The 14553-nt window shown below is 37.1% G+C and overlaps 1 non-coding gene across 1 annotated transcript; it reads right to left on the bottom strand.

Moving 5' to 3' along the window:
- Positions 1-1020: 1020 nt before the first annotated feature.
- LOC133570425 (5S ribosomal RNA) lies at positions 1021-1139 on the bottom strand. Its single transcript, XR_009810192.1, has one exon. It is a non-coding gene; the product is annotated as a 5S ribosomal RNA (ribosomal RNA).
- Positions 1140-14553: the final 13414 nt, after the last annotated feature.

The raw sequence follows: 14553 nt of genomic DNA, 5'->3' as shown, positions 1-14553 counted from the left end.
ATTTATTTATTTATTCTTTTTTTATTTTTTATTAAAGCAACATAATAAACACAAGATACACTTACAATTAGTACACCAACCCCCCAAAAAAACTCCATCCCCCATTCACACTCATTCACACAAAAGGGTTGTTTCTTTCTGTTATTAATATTCTGCTTCCTACATTATATATCAATATATATCAATACAGTCTGCAAGGGATACAGTCTGTAAGCACACATGATTGTGCGTGCTGCTGGTCCACTAATAGTACTAACCTTTAACAGTTAATTTTACTCATTTTCATTAAATTACTAGTTTCCATGTAACTGTTTTTGTATTGTTTTACTTTCGTTTTTATTCAAGAAAATGTTTTTAATGTATTTATCTTATTTTATTTATTTATTTTTAAAGGACCTTATCTTCACCATAACTGGTTGTCTAAATTAGGCATAATAATGTGTTAATTCCACAACTGTATATATGGGTATTGGTTGGTATCGGTATCGGTAATTAAGAGTTGGACAATATCGGAATATTGGATATCGGCAAAAAGTCATTATCGGACATTCCTAGTTATGTGCATACAAATGTTTTGAATTACATTTGATATTTCTCCTCTTCTGTTGAGAATAAATGTTGTAAATTTGAGGGTAGCAAGTTATAGTTTACTTAGTACATCATTTTAGATGTTTGAATATGTACCAAATCAATGAATTTCAATATGTTTGATTACTTTAATAAAGAGTTTGAATAGCCAACATTATGTGTTAAATCGAACTGACCTTTTTTTTTATTACACGTTTAGTAAATAAAGTTGACTGTTGTAGTTACTGTATTTCCCCATATTTCTACACAATAACTCAGATATGATAACACTAGCGAGCAGTAGATAATATGGAATGATTTTACATATTTAGCTTTACCCATGATTGAAATATTTCTTGCCAATGCTGTATATTTGGAAATGAAAGTGAATGAAAAAACAATTGAAAGAAAGAAAACAGCGCCCTCTGCTGTGAGTGTGCCGCAAGTGTAAAAAGCTTACAGCACCTGGTATTCCCAGGCGGTCTCCCATCCAAGTACTAACCAGGCCCGACCCTGCTTAGCTTCCGAGATCGGACGAGATCGGGCGTGTTCAGGGTAGTATGGCCGTAAGCCGACAATATATCCAAAATGTACCTACTTAAATCAAACAGTGGGTAACATTATTGTTTAGCCGACAGCCTCGCACGCATGCGCACACTAGTGTTGTGTTTGTTGTGACTGTGTGACTGTTGTCTTCCTTTTACTGCACTTCACGCTGAGGCCATGTCAGGAACAAACACGCTTGGCTCAGCCAATCACAAGTCCAACAACTGACATTAGTCCCGCCCCCTGCCAGCCCAAACATCTGTGTGACGTTCCAAAAATGTCCTGTAGTCAAATATTGGCCAGGTTAGTGGAAATCAAAGGCTATGTCATTAATGGTCATTTAAAGTGACAATCGTACACAGTCCGTGATTGGGCATTTTTAAACAGGCATTTTTTAATCCGGCAATATTTTCACAATTTGGGGAAATTAACCAATCAGCGTCTCTTATTCCAACACAACTTTATCAGCCAATCAGCTCCGCTTCTGGCCAATTTCCAACAAATTGGCCAATGGGAGAGCACCCAGCTGCTTCCGGCCTCATTAGCATATTTATCAATTCACCAATCACCGACTTTTTGGAGTTGCTGTGAGTGAACACTTTAAATTGCTATTAAAGGACAAAGTCTTTCATTTCCTCTAACCTGACTAATATATATTTATCCACAGGTTATTTATGGAACGTCACACCGGTTTGTTGGCTGCCAAGGGGCGGGACTAACGGCAGTTTGGAACTTGTGATTGGCTGAGCCAAGCGTGTTTGTTCCTGACATGGCCTCACGTTGAACCGCAGCAAAGGAAGACAAAAGTCACATAGCCACAAAAGAACTGAACAATAATGTGTGCACACGCCATTTGTGAGGCATTTTTGGAAAAAAATGGGTCATTTTGCAGCTCCTTTGCTGTTAGTACTAGAAAAGGAGACGACCTGGGATAACCAGGTGATGTGAACCTTTTACACTTGCGGCACACTCACAGCAGAGGGCGCTGTTTCTGACATGCTGAGAAAAATAAACTGTTGTTTTTAATTCACTTTCAATTCACTTTTATGGGCAGTTAGTTCCCAATAAATACTTCAATAAGTTGTAATGCACATTATGAGATGACTAAGATTATGTCATTTTTCAATACAGTTTAAAATGTTTATGAAGATTCTTCTTTTGTGTACTTTGTAAACACTTTGAGTTGAACAGTTTCATAAACTGTATCATATTAGTACTTTATTGGATTTATTTTGCCCCATTCAATCAATTAATTCCACATAGCGATATACTAAAGGTGTTACTGTAAGTGTTGTACATGCATAACAATGTTTTATGTTGGATTTTACTCTAAGATTACATTTCTCCTCTTTTTTTGAGAAGAATTGTTGTACATTCTTGGGTAGCAAGTTTTAGTTTACTTTTACATCATTTTTGCTGTTTGCTGTCAACAAATAAAACGTTTGTATGTTGTTAATATCCAACATCATGTATTATTCTGATCGACCTTTTTTGTAACACAATTAGTGAATAAAATTCACTTTTGTAGTTATTTGCTCATATTTCTACACAACAACTCAGATCCAGTATGGTAACACCAGCAAGCAGGATAGAATATGGAGTGATTTTGTCCAAAACATAATTAGCCTCATTCATTATTGAAATATTTTTTGCCAACTTATGTTTTAAAATTCTTTATACGAGATTTCTAGTTTATTATTTATTATTACACCGCATAATTTGGTTTATTTTACCCTTTCAATATCTACTCCGTCTATTTGTATTTGTGTTTGACTTTCTCTTCCACTGTTACAAAATAGCATTATTTGATCAAAGATTGTCTGTTTTTGTCAAACCATCTTTTTAATTTGTTCATTTCTTCCGTTATTATTTGTATTAACTTCTGTGTGTTCTCTCCTGAACAATACACAGCTGTGTCGTCTGCAATTAATACTAACTTTACGTACTTTGTAACTTTACAAATGACCTTGTTGTAAAGATTGACCCATTTCTGGTCCCAGTAGTGATCCCTGGGGAACGCCACAAGACATATTCAGCTCTGTAGACGTATGTTCGCCCAGCTTCACGTATTGCTTCCTTTTAGTTAAGTCGCTTCTCAGGACCAACCCTCTGATGCCATTCTGTTCTAATTTGTCATTTAAAATTGTATGATTAATTGTGTCAAATGCTTTAGTTAGACCCTTAAACACTACCAGCTATTGCATTGGTCATTTCCTCTGTTATTTCCAATAATACAGAATAATATCCGTATTGTTTTTTTGCAAGTGTTCCACTTTTACTTATGAATTTGTCCAATCTGTTGAACATTTTTTTAAATAATTTTAGGAATTTATGGAATTAATGAAACAAGTGTATAGTTTGTATTCGTCTCCAGTCTTATAAATCGATACCACTTTTTTTTTCATTTTGTTTGGGAATTTGCCTGTTTGAAATGATAGATTGTAGATGTATGTTAAAGGTTCTGAAATTTCTTCAATAACTTTAAAAAAATATATTTTTCATATTAATTCTGTCTGTTGGTGTCTTGAATTTAACATGTATTCAGTATTTTGACTACCGTATTTTTCGGAGTATAAGTCGCTCCGGAGTATAAGTCGCACCGGCCGAAAATGCATAATAAAGAAGGAAAAAAACATATATAAAGTCGCACTGGAGTATAAGTCGCATTTTTGGGGGAAATTTATTTGATAAAAGCCAACACCAAGAATAGACATTTGAAAGGCAATTTAAAATAAATAAAGAATAGTGAACAACAGGCTGAATAAGTGTACGTTATATGAGGCATAAATAACCAACTGAGAACGTGCCTGGTATGTTAACGTAACATATTATGGTAAGAGTCATTCAAATAACTATAACATATAGAACATGCTATACGTTTACCAAACAATCTGTCACTCCTAATCGCTAAATCCCATGAAATCTTATATGTCTAGTCTCTTACGTGAATGAGCTAAATAATATTATTTGATATTTTACAGTTGTCAATGCGTGGTCCTTGGGGTTTGTTTTCCCGGAATACAAAGGAAAGTTGGCGCGGGCAAGACGTGAATGTAAGTACATGATTTATTTATAACACTAACAAAGTACAAAAAAAAGAAGCAAACAAAAGGCACGCACAATGGCGGAGAACAAACTTGACTAATGAAACCAAAACTTGCACAAAGGCAGAAACTATGAACAATAAACAAAAACTTACTTGGCATGGAACTATGGTAGCATGAAAATAAACAGAGGTAGCAGGGGTGTCAGAAGTAGCATGGTATGAAAGGATAATGTCACCAGGACGAACAACAGAAACAGACAGGCTTAAAGGCCTACTGAAATGCGATTTTCTTATTCAAACGGGGATAGCAGGTCCATTCTATGTGTCATACTTGATCATTTCGCGATATTGCCATATTTTTGCTGAAAGGATTTAGTAGAGAACATCGACGATAAAGTTCGCAACTTTTGGTCGCTGATAAAAAAGCCTTGCCTGTACCGGAAGTAGCAGACGAGTAGCGTGACGTCACAGGTTGTGGAGCTCCTCACATCTGCACATTGTTTACAATCATGGCCACCAGCAGCGAGAGCGATTCGGACCGAGAAAGCGACGATTTCCCCATTAATTTGAGCAAGGATGAAAGATTCGTGGATGAGGAAAGTGAGAGTGAAGGACTAGAGGGCAGTGGGAGCGATTCAGATAGGGAAGATGCTGTGAGAGGCGGGTGGGACCTGATATTCAGCTGGGAATGACTAAAAGAGTAAATAAACACAAGACATATATATACTCTATTAGCCACAACACAACCAGGCTTACATTTAATATGCCACAAATTAATACCGCATAACAAACACCTCCCCCATCCCGTCCATATAACCCGCCAATACAACTCAAACACCTGCACAACACACTCAATCCCACAGCCCAAAGTACCGTTCACCTCCCCAAAGTTCATACAGCACATATATTTCCCCAAAGTCCCCAAAGTTACGTACGTGACATGCACATAGCGGCACACACGTACGGGCAAGCGATCAAATGTTTGGAAGCCGCAGCTGCATGCGTACTTACGGTACCGCGTCTGCGTATCCAACTCAAAGTCCTCCTGGTAAGAGTCTCTGTTGTCCCAGTTCTCCACAGGCCAATGGTGAAGCTTGACTGTCATCTTTCGGGAATGTAAACAATGAAACATGTGGCATGTGTTGCAATGTTAAGATTTCATCATTGATATATAAACTATCAGACTGGTAGTAGTGGATTTCAGTAGGCCTTTAAATAGCAGTGACATGATCAGTGAAAACAGGTGCGTGACTCAAAAACGTGAAACAGGTGCGTGACATGACAGGTGAAAACTAATGGGTTGCTATGGTGACAAAACAAACAAAAGTGCACAAAGAGTCCAAAAACAAAACCGAACATGACTAAAACAAAACATGATCACACAGACATGACAACGGTAAAATTGTGGATAAAAGAGGAAAAGTCTGTTTTTTGAAGTTTCCCAAAGGGACCGTAGTCAGACCAATGTGGTCTGTAAATTATGCAAGGCAAGAGCGCTAATAGCACACCATCTTAACCGCGCTCACCCTTTAGAGCACAGCTCGAAAATCTGCAGAAAATACTTTCTCTATGTTTACATTTAAACTGAGTATAAGTCACACCCCCGGCCAAACTATGAAAAAAAACTGCGACTTATAGTCCGAAAAATACGATATTTCCTCTTCTGTCACTTCTGAGTATGGACTTCAGTCTATGGTGTCATTCAAGTCCTCAACCAACCCGGGATCTGGAATCCTTTCCACCAGATGATTTGGTCCGATATTTCACTTCTTCGTTCATATTGTCATATTTTTTTTCAAGTATTGAGGAGGGTAATCTTTCTTAACAACATTTTTAATAATGCTGTCATTTATTAATCACATTTAACCTAATGATTATACACCCCTTATATTTTTGGACAGCAAAAATGGAAACCAAGTATGGCATGGCAACCTTGACATTATTGGTCAAATGGTCTTGAGTGACATCATCCCCAGCGTGACCCCCCTTACCAGATGACTCCTTATACTATTTATGAGGAATGAGACATTTTTACAAAAGTGAAGAAATATGAACTTTATCCCGTCTCACACTTAAGAGCATGGTTCCAAGCAAACACTTTGCTAGGTTAATAAGACTTTCCTGAAATTCTTGACCACATTTTTTCACTCCCCAACTTTCATCGCGATCAGTGCTACTTTGACAAAAAGAAACAAAAATTGTATCTTATTCGCGAAGCAGATCTCCACTCAAACAGTGCGGTCGATGTCTTTGATGTTTTCTGCTAACTTGTCATAGAAGCACACTGTCTGAATGTGCATTAGATACTTCAAATGAGGTGATGATGTCATCTAAACTAAATGTTAGAGACCCCTGCTATATGTTCAAATGCACAGAAAGCATGAACAATGTTTGAGAAAGTGGAACAAAGTGACAAGAGGGCAACTTTCACAGTCAAGTGTGTTCATTGACCTTGTGGAAAGAGAAGACGACTGTGTGCTGAGAGAACATGATAACACTACTTGGACCAGATGATGTTCACAGTACAACATTGTAACAGTTTTCATGTATTTCACTGGCCGAATAGTTTGCATGACCTTAACTTGAAAATATTAATAGCTACATAGTTACATGCCCTTTTCCAAAGCACCCTATAGGCAAAAATACTGTTTGTGTATTCTAATCCACCAGGACACAATTAGGAAGAATTGAACTGTATTTATCACATTTACAACATACTGTGAAATGAATCCCTGCATTCAACACATGTACATTTAACTGCTGTTTTTTTAGACCAGTATGTATTTTTAGTGTCAATGTGCTTGCGCTCTATTTTGTTCCTTTTTTTTGTTTATTTCGAACATATAAATAAGAATACACAGTAATATATTACGTATTTAAAGTTTCACACTTCAGAATGTCCAAAAATGTGTAGCAATAAACAGTATACAGATTTAATATACTGTATAATCACCTCATGACATATTTTTTGATTATTAAATCAGATTTTTTTTTATTTCAACAAAATATGTTTGGAATATATGTTAATATGATGTTTTTTACCTGGTTAGACAACACATTTAATTTCTTTATTTTCTTTCCTTTTTTTAAGACAACATAATTTAAAAAATGCACTTGTATGCAGTACATGCAATTTATTAAAAATAACAAATATGTTTAGTAAGAAAAATATAGTGCTTTATTGATGTACATTATTTCCAGGTCAGTTTGACACAAGCGTGGAAGAAGTTTAGAAGGTTTATACCTGATTTATTATTTAGGCTCAAGATTCTTCTTTGTACATTGAAAACACTGTTTCTTAAAACACCTCACATTAATGCATCTTAGTTCTTTGTTTAATCCCTTCTATGATTTAATCCCACTTACTGATATACTAAAGGTTTTAAGTGTTGTACGTGCAATTTTTCCATAAGGTTATCTTACTCCTGTTCTTTTGAAAAAAAAATTGTTACACATTATATATTGGGTAACAGGTTATTGTTTGCCTTGTACATGATTTTATCTGTTTTAGTTGTACCAGATCAGTGAACTTCAGTATTTGTGATTTAATAAATAAAATGTTTAAATGTTCTCTATAACCAACATTATATTCTACCCTAACTGACCTTTTTGTAAGACAGTTAATTGATGTACTTTTATTTTTTTCCCGCCATATGTCTACACAATAGCTCAGATATGGTAGCGCTAGCAAACAGTAGAGAATATGGATCGATTTCTGGTCCAGTAATAATTTACCTTTATTGTTTATTTATATATTTCTCCCTACGTTTTGTTGAACTTTTCTAATGCAATATTTCTAGTTCATTTTTGTCATTTATTATTATACCAAGACTTTTGTTTTCCTTCATTTTATCAATATCCATAGCATCTATTTGTATTTGTGTTTGAATATCTTGTGTATCCTTTCTGAATAGCATTATTTTAGTTTTACTCCAATTGAGTTTTTTTTAATCAAACCATTGTTTTCAGTTATTCATCCCTCCTATTATCTCCACTGAGCTCTCCCCTGAACCAAACATAGTCAAATCATCTGAAAATAATACTAAGTACACGTCCTTTGTGACTTTACAGATGTCTTTTACAAACCCCGTTTCCATATGAGTTGGGAAATTGTGTTAGATGTAAATATAAATGGAATACAATGATTTGCAAATCCTTTTCGACCCATATTCAATTGAATGCACTACAAAGACAAGATATTTGATGTTCAAACTCATAAACTTTTTTTTTTTTGCAAATAATAATTAACTTAGAATTTCATGGCTGCAACACGTGCCAAAGTAGTTGGGAAAGGGCATGTTCACCACTGTGTTACATGGCCTTTCCTTTTAACAACACTCAGTAAATGTTTGGGAACTGAGGAGACACATTTTTTAAGCTTCTCAGGTGAAATTTTTTCCCATTCTTGCTTGATGTACAGCTTAAGTTGTTCAACAGTCCGCGGGTCTCCGTTGTGGTATTTTAGGCTTCATAATGCGCCACACATTTTCAATGGGAGACAGGTCTGGACTACTGGCAGGCCAGTCTAGTACCCGCACTCTTTTACTATGAAGCTACGTTGATGTAACACGTGGCTTTGCATTGTCTTGCTGAAATAAGCAGGGGTGTCCATGGTAATGTTGCTTGGATGGCAACATATGTTGCTCCAAAACCTGTATGTACATTTCAGCATTAATGGCGTCTTCACAGATGTGTAAGTTACCCATGTCTTGGGCACTAATACACCCCCATACCATCACAGATGCTGGCTTTTCAACTTTGCGCCGAGAACAATCCGGATGGTTCTTTTCCTCTTTGGTCCGGAGGACACGACGTCCACAGTTTCCAAAAACAAATTGAAATGTGGACTCGCCAGACCACAGAACACTTTTCCACTTTGTATCAGTCCATCTTAGATGAGCTCAGGCCCAGCGAAGCCGTTTCTGGGTGTTGTTGATAAACGGTTTTCGCCTTGCATAGGAGAGTTTTAACTTGCACTTACAGATGTAGCGACCAACTGCAGTTAATGACAGTGGGTGTTCCTGAGCCCATGTGGTGATATCCTTTACACACTGATGTCACTTGTTGATGCAGTACAGCCTGAGGGATCAAAGGTCACGGGCTTAGCTGCTTACGTGCAGTGATTTCTCCAGATTATCTGAACCCTTTGATGATATTACGGACCGTAGATGGTGAAATCCCTAAATTCCTTGCAATAGCTGGTTGAGAAAGGTTTTTCTTAAACTGTTCAACAATTTGCTCACGCATTTGTTGACAAAGTGGTGACCCTCGCCCCATCCTAGTTTGTGAATGACTGAGTATTTCATGGAATCTACTTTTATACCCAATCATGGCACCCACCTGTTCCCAATTTGCCTGTTCACCTGTGGGATGTTCCAAATAAGTGTTTGATGAGCATTCCTCAACTTTATCAGTATTTATTGCCACCTTTCCCAACTTCTTTGTCACGTGTTGCTGGCATCAAATTCTAAAGTTAATGATTATTTACACAAAAAAAAATGTTTAGCAGTTTGAACATCAAATATGTTGTTTTTGTAGCATATTCAACTGAATATGGGTTGAAAAGGATTTGCAAATCATTGTATTCCGTTTATATTTACATCTAACACAATTTCCCAACTCATATGGAAACGGGGTTTGTATATAAAGGTGGAACCATTTTGGTCCTAGTATTGACCACTGAGGTACATCACAAGTTATGTTTAAGGTTGTATTCTCTGAGTTTCAAATATCACATCCTCTTCGAAGGTTAAGTAGCTTTTAACCCAAATCAAGACCCCTTTGATGCTAGCCCTCTCTAATATAATTAATTATTTAATTAGTTATGTAAAATGCTTTTGTTCGGTCCATAAATTCTCAGGCAGCACACTGTTCATGATTTATTGCAAACTACATGTAATAAACTAGAAAAGCCCTTTTTCCACTGCAGCAAACTTTGGTGCCGGAGTAGATGAAGTCCCAAGTCAGAGTTGAACCGTATTTATACGTACAAATGTACACATTAACATGCATACGAACACAAATCCACATGACCAAAAACACAGCACACCACTAAGCGTGATTTACTCTTATTACTATCGTAAGTAGGGATGTATACCGAGTAGCGCTAGTTTTTGGTCCGGGTTCCTAATTAGGTTGGTCCATGAGAACCGTGAAGATTCTGGACTAACGATGCAGTTATTGCTATTTTCTGTTCCAGCTGACTGACGTTATAATGACACACTGTTACATTGAGTTCAGCTGCCGTTGCTACACATTAAAATCAGCTTTGAATAATGACAAATAAGGAAGCAACACCACACAAAAAGTTTGTAACATATCAATTCGCACTTTACTCACAAGTCACGACCACATTGGGGCGGTATAGCTCGGTTGGTAGAGCGGCTGTGCCAGCAACTTGAGGGTTGCGGGTTCAATCCCCACTTTACCCACCTGCTCCCAGTGCCAGCCACACTGGTTTAAATGTAACTTAGATATTGGGTTTCACTATGTAAAGTGCTTTGAGTCACTAGAGAAAAGCGCTATATAAATATAATTCACTTCACATTTTATCAACCGTCTTCCTAGCGATCCATAAATCCACAAGCCAATGTTAATCCACTCAAAAAAGTGAAAATCGAGGTAATATAATAATCCATAAAGTTGCTTTGAAGCAAGATAACATCCACTGTGACTGACAGGTCTCTGGTTGCCGTCTGACGTCACTCCATTGCGCCGCATTTTGCTTGAATGTGTTTCAGTTCCTTCTGTATCTTGACTTCCAACTGGACGATTGAGCATTATACTTGCTCGCTGAGTCTTTTTATTAAAGGCCTACTGAAACCCACTACTACTGACCACGCAGTCTGATAGTTTATACATCAATGATGAAATCTTAACATTGCAACACATGCCAATACGGCCGGGTTAGCTTACTAACTCAGTGGCCTAGTGGTTAGAGTGTCCGCCCTGAGATCGGTAGGTTGTGAGTTCAAATCCCGGCCGAGTCATACCAAAGACTATAAAAATGGGACCCATTACCTCCCTGCTTGGCACTCAGCATCAAGGGTTGGAATTGGGGGTTAAATCACCAAAATGATTCCCGGGCGCGGCCACCGCTGCTGCCCACTGCTCCCCTCACCTCCCAGGGGGTGATCAAGGGTGATGGGTCAAATGCAGAGAATAATCTCGCCACACCTAGTGTGTGTGTGACAATCATTGGTACTTTAACTTTAAAGTGCAATTTTAAATTTTGCGCGAAATATCCTGCTGAAAACGTCTCGGTATGATGACGTCTGCGCGTGACGTCTCGTATTCTGGACATCTGTGTTGGTGAATCTTTTGCAATTTGTTCAATGAACGATGGAGACAGCAAAGAAGAAAGCTGTAGGTGGGAAGCGGTGTATTGCGGCCGGCTGCAGCAACACAAACACAGCTGGTGTTTCATTGTTAACATTACCGAAAGATGACAGTCAAGCTTTACCATTGGCCTGTGGAGAACTGGGACAACAGAGACTCTTACCAGGAGGACTTTGAGTTGGATACGCAGACACGGTACCGTGAGTACGCATGCAGCTGCGGCTTCCAAACATTTGATCGCTTGCCCGTACGTGCGTGCCACTATGTGCATGTCACGTACGTAACTTTGGGTACTTTGGGGAAATATATGTGCTGTATGAACTTTGGGGAGGTGAACGGTACTTTGGGCTGTGGGATTGAGTGTGTTGTGCAGGTGTTTGAGTTGTATTGGCGGGTTATATGGATGGGAGGGGGGAGGTGTTTGTTATGCGGGATTAATTTGTGGCATATTGAATATAAGCCTGGTTGTGTTGTGGCTAATAGAGTATATATATGTCTTGTGTTTATTTACTCTTTTAGTCATTCCCAGCTGAATATCAGGTCCCACCCGCCTCTCACAGCATCTTCCCTATCTGAATCGCTCCCACTGCCCTCTAGTCCTTCACGCTCACGTTCCTCATCCACAAATCTTGCATCCTCGCTCAAATTAATGGGGAAATCATCGCTTTCTCGGTCCGAATCGCTCTCGCTGCTGGTGGCCATGATTGTAAACAATGTGCAGATGTGAGGAGCTCCACAACCTGTGACGTCACGCTACTTGTCTGCTACTTCCGGTACAGGCAAGGCTTTTTTATCAGCGACCAAAAGTTGCGAACTTTATCGTAGATGTTCTCTACTAAATCCTTTCAGCAAAAATATGGCAATATCGCGAAATGATCAAGTATGACACATAGAATGGACCTGCTATCCCCGTTTAAATAAGACAATCGCATTTCAGTAGGCCTTTAATGTAATACACACCACACACACATGCATCGGTAGCTGTCAACAGTCAATATGATTTTCGGTCCGTCACTCAAATACGTCCGTGTGCAACATAAACACAAACAACCATGCCCGTGGTTACAAAACGCACACCCACATAACATGCTTAGTGATTGTATTGATTTATATGTTTTTTTGATATGATACATCATGTAAAAGGTGTGTGTTTTACACATGCATGCCATATATACATATTATTTCCATCGGAGTGTAATTGTAATGAATAGAAACAGAGTGATGGATCTGTGTGGTCTTTACAAGAAGATGACATCACTGCATCTCACCTTGCACTGCACACATAGTTGACTTCATCATGTTGGAGGTGTTCAACCTCTTGAGCTACTATGAATGCTAATCAAAATGCATTTTTTCACATGTCACATTTCCACAAATAATAGAGTTTTGATAAATACCTGTATCAATGAGGAATATCAATTAGGGTATTGTATCGATAAACATTTAACATCTCTAATCGTTACAATTTAAAAGTTTATATATTTATCTCCATTCTTTTTTAAATTTTCCCCTTCTTTCTCTTATAAAAATACTTTTAATCTAATATATTTATTGCTCTGTTTGAATTTATAGTAATAGTGATAATAAAAGTAAAATATTATCATTCTTTATCAATATTGTTATTGCTCCATTTGAGTTGATGGTAATGGTGCTAATAGAGATAAACATAATTATTATTATGTGTTAATATTGTTGTATTGATGTAGGTAATATTGGATATATATATATATATATATATATATATATATATATATATATATATATATATACAGTCAAGCACAAAATTATTCATACCCCTAGCAAATTTTGACATAAAGTTACTTTTATTCAACCAGAAAGTTTTGTCTTGATTGGAAATAACAAAGGCATCCTCCAGAAGATAATAAAACAATGTACAAGAGACATCATTGTTGGATAAAAATTTATATCAGGTTTTATTTACATTAAATTAGACAAAAAGTGGCATGTTTAAAATTATTCATAGTCTTAGCAAATTGTCACACACCATGGGAAAATTAAATGTTCTATAACATTCTAAATTCTAAAGCATCCTAATCATCTGCAGTTGGTTTGTGGACAGTCATGCCTCGGACCAAAGAACTCACTGAGGACTTGTGGCTGCACATTGTGGCTGATCACAAGTCAGGAAAGGGCTACAAGGCCATATCTAAATGTTTTCAAGTTCCAGTGGCTACAATGCAAAGTATTATTAGAAAATAAAATGCACTGTGGAAAATCTCAGAGGCCGGAAGCCAAAAGTGACACCTGTGCTGGCCAGGAGGATAGTGAGAGAGGTGAAAAAGAATGAATCTGGTAAATCTGGGCTCCACTGGTGGCAACATCTCAAGGCAGACAGTCCAATGAACACTGCACAATGCTGGGTTCCATGGATGCAGACCATGGAGGACACCCCTTCTCCTGGTAAGTCACACTAGAACAGGGGTGGCCAAACTTTTTCCACTGAGGGCCGCACACTGAAAAATCAAAGCAAGCGGGGGCCATTTTGATATTTTTTATTTCAAAAACCAATACAATATATGTATAAAAAATATACATTTAGGTCTCCACTCAGGCTTGATCCCAGGGACCCCAAATGGTTTTGGTCAAAAATATATATAAAACATGTATTATTATTATTATTATTATTATTATTATTATTATTATTACTCAAGGTTTAAATCTCTAGATCAACATTAGGTCTAGCTGTCATTATAACGTTAAGGATTTAAGTTGTGTGCCCTTTTTGTCAAAGAAAATCCTGTTTTTTATGGAAAAAACACAAAATATGCAATATTTTCACCCAATAAAATTTTTAAGTGGAATATTTGAGATTATATAATAATTGGAGCCTTAAAAAGGTCAATAACTCAAAACAACATTGATTTTAATTAATTATTATTTTTGGAGCAATGACACTTAAAAAAACAAAAGTCCCACTAACTCATTAAAGTGTTAAAAAATAATTTATACATTTTTTTTACTTTTAACACAATAATCTTGAGATCAACTTCAGATCTATCCGTCAATTATAAGTTATATTGTTGTTTATGTTTTTT

Source organism: Nerophis lumbriciformis, linkage group LG27 (genome assembly GCF_033978685.3).
Source record: "Nerophis lumbriciformis linkage group LG27, RoL_Nlum_v2.1, whole genome shotgun sequence".
NCBI classification, from domain to species: domain Eukaryota; kingdom Metazoa; phylum Chordata; class Actinopteri; order Syngnathiformes; family Syngnathidae; genus Nerophis; species Nerophis lumbriciformis.
This window is presented reverse-complemented; position numbering and strand designations above follow the sequence as displayed.